This window comes from Lactuca virosa, chromosome 5 (genome assembly GCF_052849685.1).
Source record: "Lactuca virosa cultivar CGN04683 chromosome 5, Lactuca_virosa_CGN04683_v6, whole genome shotgun sequence".
NCBI classification, from domain to species: Eukaryota; Viridiplantae; Streptophyta; class Magnoliopsida; order Asterales; family Asteraceae; genus Lactuca; species Lactuca virosa.
In genome coordinates this window covers 5,269,528-5,283,859 of record NC_136430.1, presented here as the reverse complement: position 1 = coordinate 5,283,859, position 14,332 = coordinate 5,269,528, and positions in this window count along the sequence as shown.

Genomic DNA, 14,332 nt, shown 5'->3' with positions numbered 1-14,332 from the left:
GGAGTGATTTCTCGTCCAGGTTCAAGGCCGAGTTTACACCGGTGATTGAGGTGCAACAGTTAGCGTGGGAGTTTCAGGACCTCCGATAGATGACTGAGACTGTGGCGGAGATTACCACCAAGTTCAGGGAGAGGGCTCTTCTTCTTCCGCAGTATGTGGCGGACGAGGAGATGAAGAAGGCCCGATATCACGAGATGCTGAGGGATGAAATTAGGTAGTTTGTGAGCAGGTCCAGCTGCAAGACACTGGAGGATATGATTGCTCGAGCCAGGGAGAGGGAGATCGACCTAGAGCACCTCAGGAAGAGGAAGCCGGATGAGATTCAGGTAGCCACGGGTTCAGGCAAGAGACCCAAGGGGTCAGACTCGAGATCGAGGGACTATCAGAGCCGCAGCCGATGTGGAAAGTATGGCAGGACGCACGAGGGTGCGTGCAGGAGTGGTAGTGGTGGTGATTCTGGCTGCTTCAAGTGCGGTCGCACTGATCATTTTAGCAGAGATTGTACAGCTACCACCACCCAGGGATCAGACCTGATCTTCTTCCATTGCAGTCAGAGGGGCCACAAGAAGGCCCAGTGTCCGAGTTTGGTTACCAAGGGACAGGTGATAGCACCTTCCCCTGCGATGTTGAGGATCACCGAAAGTCGTCAGGGCCGGGCAGAGGAACCCACGGTGAGGAGCAGGGCTTTCCAACTGACCACAGAGGAGGCACGAGCAGCTTCCGATGTTGCAGGTTCGTATCTTTTGCTTTCTTATCAGCTTTTATTTATGATTTTATTGTTATGGTACTGCATCGATATTAAGTTATATGCCATTTGCATACCTTGAATTTTAGAATAGTAGTTAGAGGTCGTTCCCTTTTAGAGAAGGTTATCAGGATGCAATAACTGTAGCAAGCGTGACTAGAACTCAGGATATGTGTCGCTAGTATTTCAAGAGAGGTATTGATTGGTTATTGGTCAGTAGATCACTAGCAGTGGTGAGCATCGTATTGTGAGAGGATCGATCGTTGGACGGTAAGAAGGATGAGGAACCCTTTCCAAGGCTGTGAGCTGTAAGGAGTTAGTTGAATCGAAGTGGGGGAGAACCATCCAAGTATTCAGGAGCAGAAGTAAGTGCGAGTCGGGATAAGCTCGCATCATGTTGGGTACGGAAGCAGCCTGATTGACCATGTGGATAGAATAGTGCAGGAATTTGAAGTTTGGGAAACTTCCCGACATAGGGTTCGTGTATGCACGACATCAGATAGCTGGTTTGGGAGACCGGGTCATAGAATTTCCGACAGGACGCGGGTTTTAGCCAAGATGTAAGACTACGGGATGGCTGTAGCGTCCACCAGTAGTCAGACAGTGGGAAAAGGGTTGTAAGTCTACGGGATAGCTGTAGTATTCATTAGCAGCCTAGTTAGCGGAGTGTGGGCGAGGGCCCGTATCTCCTAGATTGCGGAGTGTAGGCAAGGGCCCGTATCTCCCAGTTAGCGGAGTGTGGGTGAGGCTCGCATCTCCTAGTCAGCATGATAAGAGTCAGGAAAGGATAGAAAGCTGAGATTCGAGGATGAGTGGGCCTGCATATCCCTAGAAAGGTGAGACCTGTGGGAGAGGCTGCTCGGAGTCGGAGATATAGCTTGGATGGGACCCGTGGGCGAGGCCCGTGTACTTATAGCAGCACAGGTGGGACCTGGTAGAGACCGTATGGTCAAGGAAGGGGATCGAGGATCCCAGGACTTATAGAGCCAGAGTGGCATGGTAGATAGTGTAACATCCCAAAATTTAAGACCAAAAATTTCATTTTGATTAATTAAAAATCGCTTAATAAATTTTGCTCAGTCATTTAATAACATTCTTACTAAAACACTTATCAGAGTTCAAATCCCAAAGATCATAAAATGCGGAAATCATAGTGTGATGCGTTGCGATCATCCCAAGCTCCTTCCTTTGAAAACATGAGTACCTGAAACAAAAGATGAAAGTCGTAAGCACGAAGCTTAGTGAGTTCCCCAAATACCACATACCATACATATCAACTGATCCATACATGCCATACGTAACCATGAGCCATACATACAAACATATCCATAATCAATTAAGGTGCTATGTGCCAAACATAGTCTTGTTGTTATGCCACGGGCCGCACGTGGTCTTTCTTGTCAAGCCTGGGGCCACTCCCTGGGTCTTATAGACAAGTGCCAAGTACCACCCCTAGTCTTCCATGCAAGCATCACAAAGACAACTATACATACTACTCTACTACGCTACTCAGCATACAGTGTGCCAGGAGCCACCTCCTGGTCTTTCATAGCATACAGTGTGCTAGGAGCCACCTCCTGGTCTTTCATACATGTTGCCTAGGGCTAACCCCCGGGTCTTCCTACCATACATAATAACATACTGTGTGCCAGGAGCCTCCTCCTGGTCTTTCATGCATAATGCCTAGGGCTAACCCCCAGGTCTTCCTACCATACATAAACTAAATGGGCCGGCATTGTGCCCGTAGACCCATACAAACAGTGAAGAGACTCACCTTGCACTGTTGAACCTTGCTGATACTCCTCTGGCTGCTGACTGGCAATTCCCGAACTGCTGACCCTTCGGCTTCCCGACTACCAATACCAAACATCACTTAGTCCAATACAATAATCCTTTCGGAGGTAAAATGACCATTCTACCCCTAGACCAACTTGGTCCATATCTAAGGCCCAAAACTAAGGCCCAACACTATGTAAGCTTTCCAAGCCCACTAATGGCCCAATTTGCTATATTTGGCTCAATCCCTTTATTGGGCCTTGCCCTAAGCCCAGACACATATACTTGGCTCATATTAACTGACTCCTGATGGCCCACTAAGGCCCAAAGATCAAAGTCCAAAGCACAGCCCACACTAAGGCCCAATACTCAAAACCCAAACTGGCATAGTACGCGGGGCGTACTCCTAGGTATGCTAAGCATACTGGCTGATGGCTAGTACGCCGTGCGTACCTCATTGTACGCCTAGCGTACAGCCCTGTTAAGCCACTTTTCCATTATGTGCTTAATACTCCGATCCAAAGGCTACAAACTCAGATCCAAGTCCTCTTCCATGTCTTAATTCATAAAGTCACTAACTTGGTGACTTGCAATCCACCAAATAAGCCCAAACTTAAAAGGGGACAACATACTTTCATTCCAAGGGCTAGATCTCATGCATGAACATAAATAAGTCCTAAAGGTTGGAACTTTACTGCTTAAGGGACTTATATGACTCTAAGGGAGGCAACCCTGTACTTAGAAACGTGCTTGAGTCTCAAAGATCCATTCTTGGGACCAAAAGATTCCATAAACTTGTACTAAGAGAGATCTAAGAGATTAATCATCAAGCTCAAAACTTTTTACCTTGAAAAGGTCCGAAATGAAGCCAATATCCCAGATCTATATCTTCTCCTTTGGTCCACCACTCTCCTTGCTCTTCACTTGTTTGAGAAAATGGCTTTACAACACTAGAATCCTTCTTCCAAGGCCTCCAAGCTCCAAAAACACACAAGGGAGGTTTAGGGTTTCGTGAAAACTGTCTTGGGGGTGATAAGGAGGCTGGCCTTGAGGGTATAATGTTCCTTATATAGTGGCACACCCTAAATTTAGGGCTTTCTGGACTCTAGGCGTACCTCCAGTACGCTGGGCGTACGCTAAACACACCCGCGATCCTTTCCCTTTATACGTTGGGCGTAACCCAGCTTACACTGTGCGTACCCAGCCAAACACGTGCATGCCTTCTTTGCATGCATGGGTCCTCCTTGCCAAACATTTCCTTTAGGGACCATTATTGTCAATATCTTCAAAGTGTCATAACTCCTTCATTCTAGATCCGTTTCCGATGAACTTTATTTCCACGAAAAGGTGGCGAGAAGCCCTACGCTTCTAGCAACACACCCCGGCCCGGAACCTTCTCGAATAAAACTCAAAGCCCATAAGTGACCAAAATGCCCCTAGCCTTGGCTTCTAAAATCCATAAATGAATATTTTAGAACAGGGCGTTACAGATAGAGCAGGTTTAGATAGCCAGAGTTTCTTCGGAAGTCGCTGGGAGCGACTGAGGGATTGAGCTTGGGTTTAGTGACCGGTAGGAGTCCGGTAACCCAGATGATGGCAGACCAGTTGGGACCAGGGTGGTCCCGGTTCATCCGGAAAGCGGATAAGAGACAACAGGATCTTCGGACAGGTAGTGATAAGAGAATTCTGGAATGGAGCAGCTAGTTGACCGAGAGGTGCTAAGTCACTCATAGCTGGATTAAATAATCTCAGAGTAAAGGGTTTGACTCTGTTATGCAGCTCTCGTATGAGTCTAACCGTTGCAGGGATGACTCTTTTTGTAACACCCGAAAAATTCAAGCCAATTTAAACTTTTAAAAAACATTTCAAACCATTAAAATCATTACAACTTTGTTTTCAAAATGTATAATATCAGAGTTTTCCCAGAAACATAATCAAGACATGAGGAGCTATACGATCACGCCTTCGCCTTGTCGCGATCCCCTGATGTACCTGAAACAATAAACTGAAACTGTAAGCCCGAGAGCTTAGTAAGTTCCCCCAAAATACTGATACAATGCACATAACACATATATAAACAACGGCATGTACTGGGTCCACAGCTTTACAGACTGGATTACCCCCTGGGCCCACAGTGTGAGTCTGGATTGCCTTACGGACCCACAGCTCACATCTGGCTTGCCATTGAGCCCACAGTACGAGTCTCCCTTAGCCCGTAACTGGATTGCTCCCGAGCCCACAGTACAAGTCTCCCTTAGCCCGTAACTGGAATGCTCCTATGGTTTGTTGGCTACTGCACGGAGCGGTACAACCTCAACCCATCCCACATAACATGTATCATACAACATCACCACTGAGCATGCAACAATCATATAACATAACAGGTAGTTCTACAGGTCTACCTAACTGGCATAACCACTAGCATACAACACTAACTCATACTCAACATCTTTCACTGCTAGAATAACATATCCAATGGGCCGGCCTTGGTGCCTTAGACCCTTTAGTATAGTGAGGATAACTCACCTCGCAACTGTCGTCTGAAACTAGAAAGCTCAACTTCCGGATCACCAACACGAACTCCCCCACCTATATCTACCATAAAACCCTTTTTCATAAGTTTCCAAATTACCAAAATACCCTCAGAAGTCAACTGGTCAACTCTTGGTCAAAGTCAAAGCCCACAGTCAAAGTCAACAGTCCATGTTGACTCGACTCGTCGAGTGTAGTTCACCGACTCGTCGAGTCCTTCCTGAACTCGAGAAGTCGTGAAATCCTTGGTTGACTCGTCGAGTTTTCCTTTAACTCGCCGAGTTCATACGTGTCCAAAGATTGGGAAAAGCCCTAGCCGACTCGCCGAGTCATTCGACTGACTCGCCGAGCCCAAGGCAATCTTCATCGGACTCGCCGAGTTGTTCATCAACTCTACGAGTTCATGACCATCTTCATATGACTCGCCGAGTCGACCTTGCGACTCGTCGAGTCCCTTCAATCCATCATCCATACAGACGCTTTTTAAGCCATGCTAAGGCTCCATATTGTAGATCCAGCTTCCCAGGGCATGTTTATCACGTAAACTTGCAAACTTTACGTGCATGCAAGGTGATAATGACCTAAAACAAGCTAAAGAAAGGGTTCTAGGCAAAAGAGCTCCACCAACATGCTAAAGACTGATACTTTATGATGATAAGGGCCAAGATGAGCCTAGATCTGAAGTTGCAACTTCAGATCTTGGTTCATCACTCAAAATGCAACACCAAATGCCCAAAATGGTCCCAAAACTCAATATATAAAGGGGATTAACTAGAAGAAGCTCAAGGTGGTGACTTGATACCTCCAAATGGTGATAAATTGAGCTGGACTTCAGATCTCCAGCTGTTCCTTGCTCCAAGCTTCTTGATCTTCAAACCTTTCCTCACCAAAATCCCTCTTCCAAGCTAAGAAGCACACCAATAAAGAGAACAACACGAATTAGGGTTTCTGGATTCGAGGGGAGCAGTAAGAGAGGCTAAGGGGGGATAAGTGATCCTTAAATAGGGTGCAAAACCCCGAAATTTAGGGTTTCATCTTCCAGCTCCTACTCGTCGAGTCCCTTATTGGACTCGGCGAGTAGGTCACTAAAACACGCGAACCAACCCGCTGCTACTCGACGAGTAGGGCAACCAACTCGTCGAGTAGACCTTGAAAGCAAGAAAATTCTTATATAAAATCGATACCTGAGAATCGGGGCGTTACACTTCTACTTGAAGGATTATTTGATTTTCACGCTGAGTTGAGTGTTCAACATCTAGACATAGTAAGTGGAAGCATTCAGTGGGTAACAGCAAAGGTACCAGCACTGGGAGTGGCTGGAGATTAGCTATAGCGAAGGATCTGTCCTTCGCAGAGACATGAAAGGTTGTCACTTATGTACAGTTGCCTTGGGAAGGCCATCGATTGCGCAGGGTAATGGTTGGACGTCAAGAGGTCAAGTGTAGCGGTCCTTTCAGGGAATCAGACTGAGTAGATAAGGTTAAGCGTTGTATAAGAAGGGTTATGAGCATTCAGCCTAGCTTGGAGTGGCTACTGTCACCCATGAGAAGTAACCAAGATAAGTATCCGCAGAAGACTTCGAGGAAGAATTCTAATTTAAGTGGGGGAGAGTTGTAACACCCCGTTTTGAAAAGTACTTTGGTTGTGGTCTAGGAGGCCCAGGGTATAGGCGATTCGTTCGTTTATGGGTCTCGGGTCCTATTCGAAAGGTTTTAAGGCTTGGGTGTGTAGTTAGGAGCGTGGGGCTTCTCGCCACCTTTTCGTGGATATAAAGTTCGTCGGAAACGGACTTAGAATGAAGGACTTATAGCACTTTAAAGTTATTGACAATATTGGTCCTTAATAGAGAAAGATGGCAAGACAGGACCACACATGCAAGGTGGCCAGTGCAAGAGTACGCCCAGCGTAGAAGGGTTAAGTGGTCGCATATGCTGGAGACGTACGCCCAGCGTACGATATGTACGCCCAGCGTACGCTCAGAGACCCAAAACCCTAATTTTTAGGGTCAAGAACTATATAAGGAACATTAGGACTTAAACCCTAGCCCCTTATCAACCTCCCCAACCTCAGAAAAACCCTAGAACGCCTCATCCCTCCTTTCTTGTGTGATCTTGATCTTGAGAAGCTCATCTTGGTGGTTTTAAGCTTGGAAGAAGAAAGAAGATGTAACACCGGGTTCATGGTATGATTTTATTTAAGTTTTTATCTTAATTTTGCCACGAACTCGGCGAGTCTGCGTCCCGACTCGCCGAGTAGCAGCAGGGTGGACACGGGATTTGAGCGGTGAACTCGGCGAGTCGATGCATGGACTCGGCGAGTCCACCTGTCTGGATGAAACTCTATTCTCAGACATTTCACCCTATTTTACCCATTCAAAAACACCCATTTCGTCCCATTCTCTTCCAGAAGAACTGTAGAGCGAAACCCTAGCCCATTTTGATCCTTGAGAGTGATTTTGGCTTGGTGAAGGAAGTTTGAAGCTTAAAAGAAGAAGGAGGAAGTTGGAGGGTGCAAGGAAGTGTGGTAGATCCGAAATCTACCCTGGGAGAAGCTCCTAACCAGGTAAGAAAGATCCTTCTTGATCTTTAGTAAAATAGATTCCCTTTTTGTCCCTTATATGTGGATTGCAAGCCCTTAAACCTCCCAAACTCCGTGTGTTTATGCCCTAGGAGCTTAGATTTATGGTTTGGAACCATTGCATGTCTCAGAATTGGCCAGAATGGGTGAAGAGTCGAAGGGTACTCGGCGAGTGCCAAAGTGCACTCGGCGAGTTCCATGAAGATGGCCTTAGACTCGGCGAGTTGGATAAACAACTCGGCGAGTCCTATGAAGATTGTCTGGTACTCGGCGAGTCGTTCTTCAAACTCGGCGAGTCCCTTGAATATAGCCTTGAACTCGACGAGTTGTTCTTCCAACTCGGCGAGTCATATGATCAGTCATTAGGATAAGAAGGGTTTAAGTGTAGGAGGTCCAACCCTCCGTAGTCGCACGTGGAATTAGCAATTTAACGTGTAGTTATAGTCCCAGAATCTCCAAATCTCCAAGGTTGATGTTATGATGGAAGATTGGAGCGATTTGTGAGATCTGTTCGTCGGACTCGGCGAGTCTCCCCCTTGGACTCGGCGAGTCCAGTCGCGGGTTTGTTAGTTGTCCCCGTCTAGCGAGTCAGGCTGACTCAGTGAGTGGGAACAGGGACCCGATGAGTCAGAGTCGGGCTAGACATAGAAGGACTCGGCGAGTCGCCATATGGACTCGGCGAGTCCAGTCAATCAGAAGGTTGACTTTGACCAAGGAGTTGACTTTGACCAGTCATTTGACCTTAGGGGTATTTATGAGTACCTAATCCATGTTTACTGATTTATAGCCGGAGGGATTACCGGTGCGGCAGCCAGGCGTAGTCTGAGCAGGTTTTCGGCAGCTACTCCCGAGGTGAGTTTCCTTCCAGTAGGGACGGGTCTAAGGCACCAAGGCCGGCCCGTATAGACGATATGTTAGTATTAGAGTGTGGGCGGAGCCCGTATCTCATAGCCGAGTTTGATTGTGTTATATGCCAGTATGATAGAATTGCTTATACTTGTTGTCTGTGTGATACTTGTATGTTATGGTTTAGTAGCGGAATGTGGGCGAGGCCCGTATCTCCATGGATAGCAGAGTGTGGGCGAGGCCCGTATCTCTATGGGTGTGGGCGAGGCCCGTATCCCTTAGTTACTCATTATATGATTGCATGGTATGTGGCATTATGGGGGAACTCACTAAGCTTCGTGCTTACGTTTTATAGTTTTGTTTTCAGGTATCTCTTCAGCTAGGGAAAAGGAGCTGGCGCGGTAGCGGCATATCACACACACTCTTGTTTCCGCACTATGGATTTTCTGGGATGTACTCTGAATATTTTACTATGATGTTACCAGTTTTCAGACATAAATTAATATTATGAATGTTTTGTAACGATGTTTTTATGTATTAACCTAATTTAAAAATGAAATTTTTAGTTGGTATTTTTCGGATGTTACAAGTTGGTATCAGAGCCCTGGTTTGAGGGATTCGGACACACCTTCGGGGGTGTCTGGACTCAAATCGAGGGATTAAAAGATTTTTGTAAAGAAATGATTTTCTAAAGACTAAGTAAAAGGAGTTTCTAAAAAGAACGAAGTGTGTGATGTGCGCGACCGGCCGAGCTCAAGTAAGTTTTCCCCAAAGTACCCGTACAAGTTTATGTTATGATTATCAGTTTTAGCTTCAGTAGAACAGCATGCTAGAATAGGACTAAGGATCTAGGAATGATGCCTTATGTGCCTGCTTTATGTTTTTCAGCTTATTGAGAACTGCATGCTAGTATTGAGTAGACAACAGTAGGATAGCCTGTCTAGGTTATGCCTGATAGTAGGAGCTTATCATTGTATGCTAGTACAATTTCTCGTTATGAGGATAGATTTGCTTGAGTAGTTTCCTGTGTCCGAATGCTGCTTGCTTCGTGCTTAGTAGGGCTCGGAGTGATGGGAGTTAGCCATTATGTGAATACGTCACGTCACATGTGATCAGGGTTGAATAATCTAAGAGTGCTGGATTTGGACCTATTGCGCAACTCTCGTTTGAGTCTAACCGTTATAGGGACGAGTCTCTTACTCGAAGGATTATCTGAGCCTCGTCACATGTGATGGTATTCAGGTGATGGCTAGTTGGCATTACAAGGAGGCCTTCAGCAGCTGAGGACTGGTTTGGGTAGAGTCAGAGATTTCCCTAGGGCAAGCCTATGATGAGAGTAGTAGAGATCAGTAGCAGTAGAAGAGACTTGGTTGATTTAAGGTAACTCTTGAGGAAAGTACGGATAGATGTGGAAGGTAGTATGGGCCCGTACTACTGAAAGCAGAGGATCCGTACCCGACTCAAGAGGGGCCAAGACGAAACCAAGGAAATTGTGGAGTATGTGTGAGAACCCTCAACAGCAATGAGTATTCTGACAGTTATTGTGATATGTTTTCAGCATGGTGACGTTGCGCGAGATATCAGTTGGCAGTTCAGATGCCGGGGAGGGATCTGGCTCTGACTCTGGAGCCGGGCAGCTTGATGGTCGGATGAGAGAGTTTATTTCAACAGAAATTATGCGCAACATCATTGATCAGACTCCTGTGATCTTCGGTTCGATCAAGGAGGCCGTCGTGGAGCTTTTGGACAGTCGTCTTGAGGCCTTTAGGGCCGGATTAGTCTCAGGGCAGTTTGGGGCTCGTCAAGAGCCCGATTCTTGTGGATCCCAAGGATCCATCAGGGAGGGGGATCCCATTCTTAGCTCTTTCCATCAGGGGTCGGGAGTGAGTGGGGCACCCTGTCCCCAGGAGAGTCAATTACAGGATTGGATTGCTGCAGAGGTTTTGCGAGCCCTCCGCGAAGAGCTACCAGACACCATTGGGCGTGTCACTGATAGAGTGGTCGTCGGGATGGAAAGGCGGGCCTCAGCTATCCAGACGATAGGTGAAAGGGTCACTGTGACACGGGAACAGGAGATTGGTTCAGATAGTCAGCTGAGGAAGAGAAGGCGGTCTTCCGGACTAGTTCAGCAAGATGGGCAGATAGACACTGTCGTAGCTGGTGTCAGGGACCCACAGGGTCGAGATGGTTGCACGAGGAAGGAGGGAGCACGGGATGACGTGCGCAGCAAGTCTAAGTGCGGCAGATGCGGATGGAGGGGTCATAGACGCCAAGAATGCACAATAGAAGTAGAGTTATGCCATCGTTGCCATCAGCCTGGTCATGTCAGGGCAAATTGCCCCGCTCAGCGGATGGGACAGCCTCAGTATCATCGTAGGCCTCGGAAGGAAGGAGGATTCGGGGGTTCTTTAGAGAAGGTTGCGGGTATGAATCTTCCTCTCCCTGTCAGCTTATGTTATGATTTTATTGTTATAGTTCTGCATCAGTAAGGATAATAATATTTCGGAATTTTATGGCCTGCTTATGATTGAGTTATATGCCATCTGCATACCTTGGATACTAGAACAATAGTTGAGGACATTCCCTGTAGAGTAGGTTACTTCGGATGCAGTATTAGTAGCAAGTATGAATAGGACTCGGTAGTGTCTCACTATTTTCAGGAAGGTGTTATTTGTATTTAGATCGGTTATATTCTCAGCAGTGGTAAGCTTGAGTTCCCAGTAGGGTAACCAGAGGACGATAGGATAGTAGTTCGAAGATGTTTCCCCTTAAGCGCAGGTTCTCAGGATGCAGTCAATGAAGCAGGAACAATCGGGGATTGAAAGGTGCTCGACTAGTTGACAAGGCTGGTTTAGGTCTGACGATGGGTTAGTTGAAGAGCCAGCAGAGATAAATGTTGATTGTCAGCGGATCGAGCTTTTAAATGATAGGAAGGATGGGGAATCCTTTCCAAGACTGAGGAGCATCACGAGAAGCACCTGAGGGAGGTGCTAGAGACTTTGAGGAGGGAGAGAATTTTTGCAAGGTTCTTCAATTGTGAGTTCTGGTTGTGCGGGGTGCAATTTCTTGGGCACCTTGTCAATCAGAAGGATATTCAAGTCGATCCGGCCAAGTTAGAGGTCGTGATGCAGTGGGAGATTCCGAGGTCTCCAATTGAGATTCGGAACTTCCTGGGTCTAGCGGGTTATTACCGGAGATTTATTCGGAATTTTAGAAGTTGTGTGATCTTTTGGATTAGCTGGTATTGCAACCCTAGCAATGGTAAGTGTGGGTTCTAGGAGATTGGTCATGGGTGATCGGAAGGATTGAGAATCCTTCCAGTATTGTGTGTTGTGGAACGTTAGTTGAATCAAAGTGGGGGAGAATCATCCAAGGATTCAGAAGTAGGAACAGTCTTGAAACTGGGATAAGTTTCGCGTGCTTGTGTGGAAGGAAGACAGCCCAAGCGGCTGTATGGTTAGAGGATAGTGCGAGAAGGAAGTTCGGAAAAACTTGCCAATAAGGAGATCGTTTTTCCCGTAATATTTGCTAGCAGCCAGATAGTGTTAGAGTGTTGTAAGTCTGCGGGTGTAGCCGTAGCATTCACTAACAGCCAGATAGTGTTAGAGTGTTGTAAGTCTGCGGGTGTAGCCGTAGCATTCACTGGCAGCAGATAGTGCTTGAGTGATGTAAGTTTGTGGGTGTAGCCGCAGCCTTCACTTGGTTGGTAGATAGCGTGAGCGCGTTGTTAGGACGTGGAAGGAACAGTAGTACCCACCAGTTTGGGTGTAGCAGTAAGGATATGGAAATCCACGGATTGGATTTCGGAATTACCCCGAAGGATTAGATCGGGTTGAGTCGGTGATACGACTGCAGGAATGCCACTGCAGTTGTGGCGTCAGGGAAGCAATGGACTATATAAGATTGCTTGTGATATAGGGCTACCATCGGTTAGGAGGCAATCACTTTTAGCCTGTATTCGGTGACGTCAGGATTCGACGTACGAACCCGATCGGTTGGATCGGGAGGTTGTTAGAGTCTCAGTGGCATGGAAACTAGTGGCAACTAGTTCTAGAGAAGGAATTTGTTCAGAAGTCGTGTGAGGCGACTAAGTGGGAGTCCTTTGGATCCGCAACCGGGCCGGAACCCGGTATTTCAGATAATTGGTGAACGAACTGAGACCAGGGAGGTCTCGTTAGATTTTGGAAAGCAACCATGTGGCAGCATACTGCTTCAGGCAGTTCAGTGTTCGGGCAGTTTCAGCGTTTGGGCAATGTTAGTAATTGTGCCCTAAGTGCAAGTTCGGGCAGGATAGCTGGTTTATTAGGAAGTGACAAGTCACTCACAGCGGAACTAGCTGAGCATTGGCCAAGTATAAGTGATCTATAGGGATGTTCGGTTCACTTCCAGGTTTTGGAAGAAATTCCACGACGAGTTGGGTACTCGTCTGCATTTCAGCACCGCCTTCACCCCCAGACGGATGGCTAGAGCGAGCGAACCATCCATACTCTGAAAGATATGCGGGGGCGAGGTTGGACAGAGAGTCATGGGGAGCACCGAAGTAGTGCTCAAGACGACAGAGAAGATTCAGCAGGTCCGGAGCAGGCTTCAGACTGCTCAGAGTCGGCAGAAGAGTTATGCCGATAGGCGCCGATCAGACCTGGAGTTCCAGGTCGGGGATATGGTTCTCCTGAAAGTGTCGCCGTGGAAGGGCGTCATCCGATTCAGGAAACGGGGCAAGTTGGGTCCCAGGTATATTGGACCGTTTAGGGTTGCAGCCCGAGTGGGCAAGGTGGCATATCGGCTGGACCTGCCAGCCGAACTCAGTCAGATCCACAGCACTTTCCACGTCTCCCAGCTGCGGAAGTGCCTGGTGGACGATTCAGCAGTGGTACCTTTGGAGGACATCCAAGTTGATGACAGCCTGAATTATATCGAGCGGCTTGTGGCTATCCTAGACCGGAAGTCGAAGGAACTGAGGAACAAAAGGGTGGAGCTGGTGAAGGTGCAATGGCAGCATCGGAAGGGCTCGGAATGGACTTGGGGACCCGCGGATGAGATAATGGAGCATTATCCGGAGTTGCTCCGGGAGGGAGCGGCAGACTTCGAGGACGAAGTCTAAAATAAGTGGGGGAGATTTGTAACACCGGGTTCATGGTATGATTTTATTTAAGTTTTTATCTTAATTTTGCCACGAACTCGGCGAGTCTGCGTCCCGACTCGCCGAGTAGCAGCAGGGTGGACACGGGATTTGAGCGGTGAACTCGGCGAGTCGATGCATGGACTCGGCGAGTCCACCTGTCTGGATGAAACTTTATTTTCAGACATTTCACCCTATTTTACCCATTCAAAAACACCCATTTCGTCCCATTCTCTTCCAGAAGAACTGTAGAGCGAAACCCTAGCCCATTTTGATCCTTGAGAGTGATTTTGGCTTGGTGAAGGAAGTTTGAAGCTTAAAAGAAGAAGGAGGAAGTTGGAGGGTGCAAGGAAGTGTGGTAGATCCGAAATCTACCCTGGGAGAAGCTCCTAACCAGGTAAGAAAGCTCCTTCTTGATCTTTAGTAAAATAGATTCCCTTTTTGTCCCTTATATGTGGATTGCAAGCCCTTAAACCTCCCAAACTCCGTGTGTTTATGCCCTAGGAGCTTAGATTTATGGTTTGGAACCATTGCATGTCTCAGAATTGGCCAGAATGGGTGAAGAGTCGAAGGGTACTCGGCGAGTGCCAAAGTGCACTCGGCGAGTTCCATGAAGATGGCCTTAGACTCGGCGAGTTGGATAAACAACTCGGCGAGTCCTATGAAGATTGTCTGGTACTCGGCGAGTCGTTCTTCAAACTCGGCGAGTCCCTTGAATATAGCCTTGAACTCGACGA